The sequence below is a fragment of the Ischnura elegans genome, chromosome 13 (genome assembly GCF_921293095.1).
Source record: "Ischnura elegans chromosome 13, ioIscEleg1.1, whole genome shotgun sequence".
Lineage (NCBI taxonomy): Eukaryota > Metazoa > Arthropoda > Insecta > Odonata > Coenagrionidae > Ischnura > Ischnura elegans.
The window spans coordinates 11140156-11152941 of record NC_060258.1 but is presented as its reverse complement, the minus strand read 5'-3'; the positions used below and the strand labels follow the sequence as shown (position 1 = coordinate 11152941).

The window sequence follows — 12786 nt, the reverse complement described above, 5'->3', positions numbered from 1 at the left end:
TTATGTTATTAATTAGCTTGTCCATGTCTGCAGCCTTTTCTTTTACAGTCTTTTCTAAATTTTTTTTTATCTAAAGGCACTTCAACATCAAGAACTAACTCAATTTTCTTCTTCACATTTTTCTGCAAATTTTCCAGTTTGACTTTGGCGTAATTTGGTTTACTGTGCTCATTTAGTGCATGAAATTTCAAGGGCGAGCAACCTACTTCTGTTAATGATGTATTTAAAGAAGAAATTGCCTCTTCTTTTTGCAAATCAAGATAAGGTTTGTCATTCTCTTTGCAATGTTCACTGTCACTATCATTTCCATCATCAGTGAGTTGGGTTTTAAACAAGGTTTTACGACAGGAGGCACATAGTTTTTCTCCTGGTTTTATTTTGAACCCCTTTGAAATTGATACTTTGCTTTGCTGTACAGTGACTACTCTCAGTGTTTTTGTTATTGGTTTCTTATGTTTCTTGTATGGATCACAGAATTTCTTTTGTAAAAATTCATATTTCTTCAAGTAATAATATTTATGGTGAAAACAAATTGTCCCCCCATCATCCTCTTTCCCAGTCCTTAGTTTAATTAGATTGATTTCTTCTTCGGATAAATTAATTACATTTTCGGTACCTTTATATTTTATGAAACAAGTTTGGTTGCAGTCAGTTAATGTTAAATCCCCTATGCTGCATTTAGCTTCCATTTAATAAGATATTACGATAATTAAAAAAATATATAAATATGTAAAAAAACTTAGCAAAAATCGGTAGATCAATAATGTGCACTAAACTTAGTAAATAACTCCTACAAGTTTCTATGCACTATTATATAAAATATTTACAGTAACTGGAAACTGTTCAAATCTTGTTTGTCACTTCCATTACAAAATAATAATTAGCCATCCCTCATACACTTGACGAAGGTATCTGTAAATAAAATACACTTCTGTTTCACACACAATATAAAGTAATACTGTTAATAAACCACTCTATTTGGAGAAAATAAGTAATCCTACTGTAAATTCACATACACTATGTTTCATCAAGGAGCACCAGAAACAGACTGAGCCAAGAGCTGAGATAACAAGCTGCTGTAGAGTTGCCTGTTAAGACTTGAAAAGCATGTTGCTACATGCTCAGGAAGCTCAGGCTACAAAGATAGCTGACTTGGGAAGTCTGTTGTTACTTGAAGCCTGTTGTTACTTGCTCAGGAGGCTCAAAGGTTGCTATGCATGAGAAATTAAGTTACTAGGCTACAATTAATTTGTAATATTTGAGATACCCATGGATAGTTTGGAATATTAAAAACAATAAAAAAACCCAATTAAATTTTTTATTATCAAATCTTGTACTGTTATAAAGTTAAAGCTTACTTTAATAGAATGTCTGGCTATTTATCAAATTCTAGTATAAAAATATATACTTCTAGGACATGGTAAAATCGGTAAAACCGAAATGTTACAACTTATATTCAACATAATAAAACACAACAAAGGTGTCAAAACCCCATTAATATTTTTTCATCATTTGATAGCCCATTTAGTAAGGATTATTTAGAAAAAAAAGTTTTTGTGATTATTACATACCCTTTCGATGATATTTAATTTTACGCTAAACTGTCTTCGTTTAAAAAAAAATACAAAGATGCAAACAAAATATTTTTTTCAGCCCTAGTAGGTTAACCTAGAGGTTTGAGGTATTTTTTCCTATATTTTTCATTGTTTTAAGAATAAGCCTATAAATTTTCATGGAGATTTAATGGTAAATAAAAAAGTTACAAATAATTTTCGAAACGTAAGCGTCCTCCATTTTGCGATATCCATAGGTTAGAATTTACGGAAATGCAAAACTTTAAAAGGCTATAAAAAGGAAACGGTAAGAGGTAGAGTGTTAAAATTTGGCATGGTGACTCATCTTTATGGGTAAAATAAACAAGCCAAGTTTCATCAAAATCTGAGATGGTGGGTGAGATGGCCTGGTTGAACTGACATGGAATTACCCGTATGCATGTTCTCCGTGTTGATATTCCAAACCCTAACACAACTGCCACTTGATGGGAGTTCTCGGATAGACTTTTGAATTCAAGGTCGGCATCGAGTCAAATATCAGCAATATTTAAAGAAGGTCAATAGTGTAGAATTGACCTTAATTGCTATTGTTTTATTTCTTATCTTAAGTGTGTTGAATTTGGTTGTAATACTACAATTTTATATATTTATAACGTGTACAATTTTTGTGACTCCCTGAACCCAAAATCACTTAGAAAGGAAATCACAAAATATAATTGAATTATTGATTGGGTCCATTATATTTTACAGTTACTGACAAAATACATTTTTTAAATACAGCTTCTCTAGTTTGAAGATAATAATATGTAAATGGACTTGCAAAAATGCATCCCAATATTTTTCCTGTTATTTTCTTCTCTACTAAACAATTTTAATTAGCTAGCTGATTTATATCGTCGAAACAAGTTGTTACGCATAACTCTTAGAGAAAATAGTTTGAGATATGTTTGTAAATTTTTCTACAAAATTAATACCTCAATTTTTGCACAAGTATTTTATCTACACTTTAAAATAATTATAGCCATCTAGTATGGACAAAATCTAGGTACTTTTGACTACATCTATATGCTATGCAAAAATTCATTAGACATAATTAATGCATAACATCCAAAAGTCTTCATTAGCCCTCAAAATGTCCTTTGTAATATTTTACAAATTTTATTTTTTTAAAGTCTATCTTGTATTTCTGAGCCAGATTAGCGTCAAAATCCCTTTCCGGGCATGCGAAATCCTAAAATTTTCGAGCGGGCGAATCCTCCGGTTAAGGGGGTCCCATCATGAGCTCTAGCCGAGGGCCGCAATTCACCCCAGACCGCCCCTGGTTTTAAACTACGAGTTTATTCATTCCGAATCAATAATTTTATAAGCGTTAACGTGACTGGTGTCCAGATCAATATATATATAAAAGATTGTCGAAAATCATGTTAGTTAGAACACTTATAACTCGAGAACGGCTGCACTGATTTTAATGATATCAGGTTCTTTGGATTATTCTCAGTCCCTTCTAACATAGAAGAGTTTTAAAAAAGGATAATTTCACAAAAGAATTCATCTCTCTCTTACAAGGGGAATATACGACCTTCGCGTCGCCGATCGAGCTCAAATTTTGCGAATCGGTAGTTTACGGGTACAAATGTAATATGCCGAAGCGAGAAGACGCACTTCTCGTAAAATTCCGAGAAAAAAAAACAAATTAAAAATTGTAAAAAATGAAGCTATATAACCCATTTTAAACGATAACAAAACGAAGTGGGCGACAGCCCAGTGGATACGGCCTAGTTCGATGCTCGCTCACGGAACTTTTTTTGTGTTAATTTTTAAGATTTTTATTGTTTAAACTTTTAAAGTTTGTATTCTTATGTTCGTTACTACTATGGAATACATGTTTTTAAAAGTTTTTTTTTTAATATTTAAATCAGGTATGGATCAGTTTGGGATTAGGAACTGAGGATGAAGGGTGTATAGAAACCCGGCGTCGGCATTAGCCTGCTCTTAACGAAAGGCGCCAAGGGCACCACGGCCACCTTCATTTTTATGCTACCCTTTTTTCCACCATTATGTCTTGAGTCAATGGTTGAATTTTCGTAAATAAAAGTCTTCTTTTCGTTTTCTTTGTGTCCAAAAACCTTAGAATTGACATATTGGTAAATGAAATTCAGATTTTTTTCAATCTCAATTTTTTTGACATTTAAACGCCATAAGAAAAATTCAAGTTTTTGGTTTGGACCCACATTGTGAGGTCAAAAGGTGAAAATTGTAAAATTTAGCCTACACTTAACAAAACTACCACATTAAAGAAAAGGACGAAAATAAAAAACTAGGACCAATATTTATAAATAAGAAATTCAGTACCTCTATTCATAGAGAGCCAAGTTAACAAGAAGTTTACAATCTCTATCTCAAACTCACCAAAAATTTCAATGACTTCGAGTTTCAATTTTGGATGGATTTTGACAGACAAAATACACCGCTTCAGCCAACACAAACGTTGGAAAAAGCATTTTGTATTTACAAAACATTTTCCCTCTATCACCATCCAATGAACCTTCTACCACTGGTGGTAGCCCTCCTTTCCATTTCTCCACCTCCTCTCCAACACTAAGTACTCTGAGAAAGAGCTATCGCTCTTAAGTCTCCTTAAAGCTCTCGGTCTTAACTTTAGTGAAGTTCCCAAAAAAGCTTCCCTTGAGGACTTAATAGCCAACATCGAATCATCGACCAAATTTCTAGACATGGAGGCAAATAATTATACCCGAAAAGACTGCCAATAAAGAGAAATAAGGTTTCAAAACACAAACACTCCCCAATTAACCTCTCCCATGGATTAAAGTTCTCAAATCAGAAGTGCGCTCCGACCTGAGATCAGATGAAGGAAATAGCGGAGTGATACTAAAAATAAAATACATACCATCTGAAAATAACATCCCTACAGGAAGGCCACATAAAACTTTCAAAAAAATCTCACACTTATAGCCCGAAGGAAAAAAATTTGCTCAGATACGAATTTGTTTTCGTAATTTTGGCTTAAAAGTGTTATATTTTATCATAAATTATTGAAATAAGTCGTTACGAACAACAATTTTTAAGGTCTTATTTCGAGGTTTAGGCCAGAGCAAATAGTACTTATAAGATCCGGGTCACGTCAACGCCGAGGGCTGAGTTTCTGCTTTTCTTGGCGGCTCCAGGTGAGGGCTGTTTCCTTCCGCCGTGTCTCCTTGATGGGGTAGCGCGGGACGGCTTTCCTTTGGGGACGGAAAATTACCGGTCAGTCTCCTTTCTCCTGTCGCGCTTCAATTTAGCCTGTCCACCCACGTCACATCCCGATAAACCTCCTCCGGCTGCGTATATTGCCAGCAACACTTAAAAAAACCAGGCCGACTTCTTCCTTTAGTTTGGCAATCTTACGCCCAGCGTGACCACGTGACCCGACTCATTCTCCTCCCGGCGGCCAAAATCGCAGTGGTGTACCTGGGTTGGGGGCAGTGGGAGGGTCCGTAAATGGATGCTCTCTCGAGTTATACTACACGGAAAAAAAAGTTTAGTTAGAACTATCGATTTCTGATGAAATTTATCAAAAATTTTGGGTTCATATGGCACATTGAAAAATTCAGTAATAATTACCAAACCAGTTTGATAAATTCTATCAAACTGATTTGGTCATTGTTACCGAAATGTCCACAGCAGTTCGATAAAAACTATCAAAATCGAAAGGATAATAAAACCGATTTAGCGTGCAAATGTGAAAGATTTTCAACCCAGAACACACTATTTTGATTGAAAATCATAAAATTAGGAGTTTAACTTAAGTTTCTGCAAAAGAAATACAAACAAAAAGTGGAAAAATATAAGCCTGCATGAAGCATTGAACTTGGGTTCCCCGCGTGGTAGCGACGGACTCTAACAACTAAATCAGTTGCCATAATAATAAGTTACTCAAACGCCATAATATATTATTATTGTAAATAATCAACCTTTGCTTTGAAAAGTGAATAAAGTGTGACTACAGTTTCCCTTTGTAAGCTTACTTGATGCACACCACTGCATTACGTAGTTACTCTATATGAATATCTAGCGCAGATATGCAAGAAAAAGTTATTTGCAGGCTTTTTACATCGATGTAGAGATAACTTTAACGTGCTGAGTGATATCCTTGCCATAGATTGGGTCTAGTATGACGACTTTAATCACATGTTATTAAACGTGATCGCGAATAGTTTTACCTCAGGAATACCTCTAATTAAAGTTTTAATGTGCCGAAATACACAAACATTACCTTACAGTTTTAATATCCATGATAATACGCTATTCAATCACTGTCTTTGATGCACCAGCTTACGACAACATTGCAAATTAAAGCAGGAACAAACAGAAAAATGAACGTAAACAAAATTAAAACGTTATCGCAATCGCAAATAATGAAAAAAATCATTTATACTAACCTATCTTTTATGTAAGGCCTGTTTAACAATCTTTCAATTGCAAATGTGTATTTGCATAAACAAAAGAGGAACGACAGACCGTTCGATAGATTACGAAACGCTTGGTAAATTCTATCAAACCAAATTTGCATAACAATGTAGAGTTTGATAATTTTTACCAATCAAGCAATCACCTTCGTAAAATTAATCATAACTTCGATGAAAGTTACCAAACTCAGATTCGTATTAAATTAGTTCAGTGATTTTTACCGAACTATTTCGTACAATTGACCAAATTATGAAATATCAAAATGTGTGATGAAATATATCAAGCGCGTTTGGTAAAATAAATTAAGTGCATCATAATTTACATCAAAGTTGAAGTATATTTAACAAAAATACTCCCTATCGCACCAGTTTGATAGTTTTAATCAAATCTTTTTTTTTCGTGTACCATGGGGGAGAGGGGGGATGTCTTCGTTCGTTTCACAAGGGGACTCGGGAAAGCGGGAATGGAAGGTGGGGGGGGGAATGAATCACGCTCACATCGTTTGCTCGCACACTGGAACAATCCACACACACATATTCAATAAAATAAACCTCTGCTTGACCATGAAGTAAAGCTCTCCCTCTCTCAAAGCGTCCATTCAACCCGTAATGCCACCGGCCAGACGGCGACGGTTACAATATATGTTATGCATCCGATGATTAATTTTACCAATCTCGGGTGAGATAAATCAGCTTTAATTTTTTGCTATTTTCTGTAGAAGAATATGCAGTTTTTCTTAGTAGTTTTTGTAAATAAATGATATATTTTACAAAGAGGGAACTCCCTGTGTTTGCGTCAAGTCAGCGGTGACTCGGATGAGCGGTTTCTAACTTATGGTGCCGCTGATCGCGCTATTTTCGCGCAAAATTTTATTGGGGATTGGAAAAATATAGTTAGTTATGAATATGTGTCCCATTTGTACCAATTCAATACCTTTCGAAGAGAGAACCTAATCCACATGTATCCCGACGCGCACTTGAGAATTTGGCTGCGTATATAAGCCGTCGAAAATGGCTTTCTTTCTTGTGGAACAAGGTCGGTGAACTATTTTCAAAAGACTACGACCCAAGGATAATATCACGGACCCATTTGGAGCTTTGAAGACGGGAGCATATTGTTTGCAAAGGAAGTGCAGGGCCATCTAAACACAAAACCCATTTTTTCCAGCAAGGGACATTTCCTCTTCCATTCAGGATTGCATGGCTGACGAAGTATACCCCGGTAAACAAAAATATACTATAATACATTTGATAATGTTTTCAATAATTTATAAAATAGAACAAAATTGCTTCGCTACTTCACGACGTAGTTTCTCAATGTTTTTTGCGTATATTGAAGAAGAAATTATTCGGTGCGAGTGTAGCAAGGGGAAAAATTTAGCCAAGCATTTTACGGAATATTCTATCTCTATTTACTTATATTACAACTCAAGTATACATAATAGATATTTTAAATACGTATATTGCATAATTTACAGCATCATGACATATAAATTCATTTACAATATGAACCAATCAAATTATTAATTACGTGAAATTAAAATATGAAACGCTCTACAATATTTATTAATAGCAGATTATCAATCATTTTCCATATTTAAAATCATTCAAATGTTATCAATTTAAATAAAAAATTAATATAAATATAAATACAACTATTTTACAATAATTTGCAATTTAACGATGACAATGGAGAGGGATCACCGGTAATAATCTCGGAAGCAACAATCCAAGCTGAGGCCAGGTTCTTCAGGACAATCGGTGCAGAAGGTGGTGACAAGTGTTTTATTCCCAATCTTTGAGCACTGTCTGGGTAGTTTTTGGGCGTTCTCTTACTCCTGTCTTCGAAATCATTCAGCATTAATAATAAGGAAGGACCCTGTGATATAGGCTAATTTCTCCTGGTTTGGCCTTTGGCGAAGGTGATTATTATACGCAATTAGAATGAGTCAAAGCTCAGTTTTTTCGTGCCAAGCTTCTGTTCCGGGAGATAGAAATTCAAAAGCCTTTTATGCATTGCATGAATCTCTAATCTCCTGAACCATTTTAAAGGTTTATGATTACAGGGAGAATATGCTATGTGGTCAATGCCCACGTGAATCTAATCTGTGACGAGATAGGTTTCTTGCCGTATTTCAAAGTAAGCAGCCTGCGTAAAATGTCAATCCTGGCGATCTTAATCCGATTTATTGCGCTTTGCACAATTAAATATTTGTTTTTCATCTTTTCAATGAAAAAGTATTACCGAAAACATGCTGAAGATACTTTCCCTCATCTGCAGTTGAAAGATTGCGGCGATGGGGAAGCACTTCTTTCTAAAATTAAATAATCCTGAATTTCAATTGCGTGATTTTAAGTTAGTTTTATTTCTAATTGGTCAAAATTAAAAATCTTCGTGAGCAATTAAAAAAATATTAGAGCAAAAATTTAAAGCTCAATATAATAGAACTTACTTATATCAAAGGATTCCTTTCCAAGTTTCCGGAGACCAAAAAAATAAGAGTAAAATAAAATCATCGGTAAATTAATTCCTAATGAAATAGAGGATGATTAACAATGAATTAGTGGAGAAATATTGGAAAAATAGAAAATAGAGACATTATTCACAAAACTAACAACACAATTAAGAGAAAATTACTTCGTAAACCACAGCGCGAACTTTCGGAGGGCGCCAGTGATAGAGGATAGCTAAAAGCCAGATAAAACACGAACCGTAGATGCCTGAGAACCTACTGCCGACGTCATTGAAGATCCGAGACCACTAAGCAAAGTGAAAGCGAAGAACGGAGCTTTTAAGAACTAGGCTGCCGAGCGCAGTCTTCCATCATCTATAGATGACGCTCGGATCTGATCGGAGTCCGGATCGTCATTTATAGATGACACTCGGTCTCAAAGTGTTAACCGCTTGATACAGGGGGCTATGCTCGAAATTATAGTCGTGCATGACTTCATTGTCGTGTTCGAGTCACGTGGTACGGAGCCGAGCGCTCTGGCCATTTGGTATGCTCGAGCTCCTTGGAAACGAATGCGACTGTCCCGTGCACGACTCCAGCCGAGCGCGGACAGTCGATTGGTCGGCTCTTACCCTTCGAGTGCAGAGTGAGCTCATCATAATGAATGTATAGTTGCTGCATGTGCTCGCAATTGGAGAGCTAGATGTAGCAAAATTAGATGCTTTGGATTCCACGAGGTTAGATTACCGTTTTGGAAAAATAAATTTCAATTAGAACACAAGTAATTCGTGCGTTTATACCGGTTGAACAAATAACTTACAGCGGACTTAATCGACGGCTTACGAGGTTTTGTGCGGGAATCACCAAGATCTTCGGCATTGACGTATGAAACAAAAGGAGTGCTCGTAATATATTGTAGAAGATTGTCTACATGCCATTAGCTCTGACTTTGATGTGATAATTTTACTCTCCTGCAAATAATTTAATTGATAAAACACTATTTCTGAGTTTTGGTCAACATAATTCCAAGGCATTTTAACGCCTAAGGTTTTTACGGCGCTTTGTTTTTTTGCTGGAAGACCTTACCAGTCATTCGTTGGACAGGATGAGTACACTGCTATGCATCAATCTACGGCTGGCAGATACATTACCGAAGTGACTCATGCCATTACGCGAATTTAAGGGTGCGGTTCAAGTAGTGATTATTGTTGGTGGATTTATTTTAACATATATTTATCTTTATGTATACTTGTGATGCTAACACGAAAATACTGAATTTAATGCTGGGTACGATGAGTCACTTTCGACCTGAGTCTACGATTTATGGCATTTCTATGGCAGAGCGAAGTGATTACATTTAAATGGAGAAATAGTTGATCTAAATTCAACTACAGTAAAGGACAGAGGGAATTTCATTCAGTGAAGCGAAAGTCTATAAATCAATGCCTTTAAGGAATATTTTCACGAAATATATGACAATGTTTAGAACTTTTCGGACCATACTGACAATTTTAAATTATAATCAAAGACGCTTGAGTCTTTGGAGCCACTTAGTTGTATGTTCTTTATAGTTAAAATGATTGAATAAATACTTGAAACGTAAAAATTACGTAGTGGGAGCAGTGCTATCTTTGCCAATATTACGATATGCATTCAAATGGTGTTGGGTATAGTACATTATCTATATTCCATCATTTTTCCTAATGTAACGTATAGCTTCGCTTTTAAAGTACCTATTACAAGAGTCGATAGGTATCTTCGGTTGACTCTTGAAGTTTGGTTCCGAAATCAAATTATAATATAATTAAAGTTTCAACAGAAGCGAATGCGATGCTAAGTGGGATTGATGCACTATTATTGAAATATGTTCATGGACATTTTGATCACTTTCTACTTAACTTCAATACCCTTCGTGAGCAGCAGAGAATGGGATTTATTATGAAAGTAAAAAGAGGTCAAGAAAAGATAAAAAGAAAATGTAATGAAAGTAACTTTCCTACCTTCGTAAATGCCCTTTCGAGCGTTCGTTCGTGGGCACAGACAGCACCACTGCAATTGAAAATGCATCTTTCTACCACATTTCAAAAGAATGCAAATGACATCACAAATATCCTCACACTCATTGACGCCGGTAACGGTGATCACGAATTTCGTTTCAAGCAATGCTGAATTTACTTCATCATACTAACCAAACACCTTACCGGGCTTAAAAACAGGTTTCTTAATTTTAGACCATTGAGTACGCACCGTGTATTCCAACGGAAGAAAGTGGTACATAAACAGAATGATTGCTCGAAACAAGGAAACATTTAATGAATTATTCATCATAAAGCTACATACATTTCATTTCAACACTGGTAAACCTTCATTCCTTCAGCGGTATATGACAAATTTACACTGATCCAGTATATTTAGTCCGAGTCATATCAACGCTAAGTTGTTTGAAGTTAAATGCAAATGGTAACAAAATGCAACCATTAACACTTCCATGAGCATCGCACCAGAAATTCATATTAGAAACCGTAAAGTATGTCACACGAGTTCACAATCACAACACTAGCGATGATTCCGTCTATGGCATCCACGTAATTTACGCTTTCGTCGACGAATGTATTATAAATGGCCATAAATGTGATTTCAAGCGACAAAAAGGTTCCCTAATTAAATAATTATCCTTTTGGAAGTCGTGGACTTACGGCGAACAATGAGGCAAACCATGTAAACAAGCCGTGGCTGAAGATTGACGCATATTGTTACAATATTAATAAAAATAATTTTGTCACTACTAATCACAAGGGTAAATTTCATTGTAGGCGTAGGAAAACAAGTAGGTAGAACACAAAATCCTCTTCAAGACAGTTGTACTCTAACATTCCGATATATTGAGTACCAAAAGTTAGCGATATTCCTCCGTCGACGACTGTTGAACTCTTGAATATAAACGCTTATTTACTTAGGCTAGGTAAAATCTAATGGAAAAACGGAAAAATCTCCAAACACGAACCACATCGCACCAACTGGAGTAAGAAATTGAGTCCGCAGTGTAATTAAACACCGTAAATATCTTACACAACTGTTATCAACCCTTTTTAACTTCTTCCCGGGTTGCCGAGCATTCTATGGCGTTTTCGGAGTCTCATTTGTCACAGAAATTTGCTGTTGCTATTTGAAATTAGCTGTTGTTTACTTCTCAAGCGCTCGTTTCTGCGACGTTGCCACGCACCCTTCCTGTCACTCGAGCGACCTATGTCGCACTCGGCCGACTTCGTCTCAAGCATACCGATCTCCGTTCGACTCGGGATACCACTCCTCATCACCACTGGCTTCGTTGCCGAGCGCTCGGATTGCTTCATTAAGACACTAGAATTCCTCAAATTCGGGTGCATTGCTTTTTTTACAGATATTAACTATGAGAAATACTTTTAGCTTAATGGAACAGCAGTATAAACAATGTTCGCATTTTTCTGTTACGTTAATTGAATCGATATCCGGTTTGTTTCATATGTTGTTTTATATGTGATTCTAGTCGTTCCCAGTATAGGATATGTTTTTGTTTTTTTTTACTGTGGTTGAGTATAGCGCTACCTAGATAGATGGCAATGGATCAGTTTGCTTATTAAGCTTCCTTGCCTCATTGTCCATTCCGTCATCAAATTTTCCAATTCACTGGCATGTTTTCTTGATGCAGAATAAATTAGGGTATAACAAGGGAAACATGAATGGCTATCGATTAAATTTCAGTGACAAATTCAATTTTCAGTCGATAATTTCTTCTTTTGTCCGGAAGCTTCACGTCTACATCTAGTGCGCAGATGTAGGTATAATATGTCATAAGCAAGGTTAGCCCTTTGTTTGTGGTGATAAGAATGCATTCGGTTTCATATAAAAAGTAAATTCGCGAACGAAGTTCCGCCTAGAACTTTTTTAAGTACTCAAAGCAAGGGAAAAATAAATTTCCAGACCTATTTGTCCCGTAAAATATATCTCTTTATTTATAAATTCAGTTGATGTCTGGAAATATGGTGGGATTCTGATGCATATTCCCTGTATCGCTCTGTATGATATCTGTTCTTATTCGTAAAGGAATATTAGACTAGCGTGCAGCCTCCGAGTACATAGCGGCTTCCAGCCTTCTTTTTACCCTCATAGTAGCTTTTGAAGAATGCAGCTTTCTTTTGTAAAAATATCTTGCGTCAGTGGAGTTATTCCATTTTTAGGGAAATTTTTCATCAAAAGTATACTTAGAGATATTAATTTCAATTCAGCCATCAAGCCTTCGGCTCTTTCCTCAGACCCCAACAAATAAACCAACTG

At 35.8% G+C, this 12786-nt stretch overlaps 1 protein-coding gene across 1 annotated transcript in view; it reads left to right on the top strand.

The window, feature by feature from the left end:
* Positions 1 to 12786, top strand: part of LOC124170016 — a 99688-nt gene that overhangs the window by 86083 nt on the left and 819 nt on the right. The window lies entirely within an intron of this gene.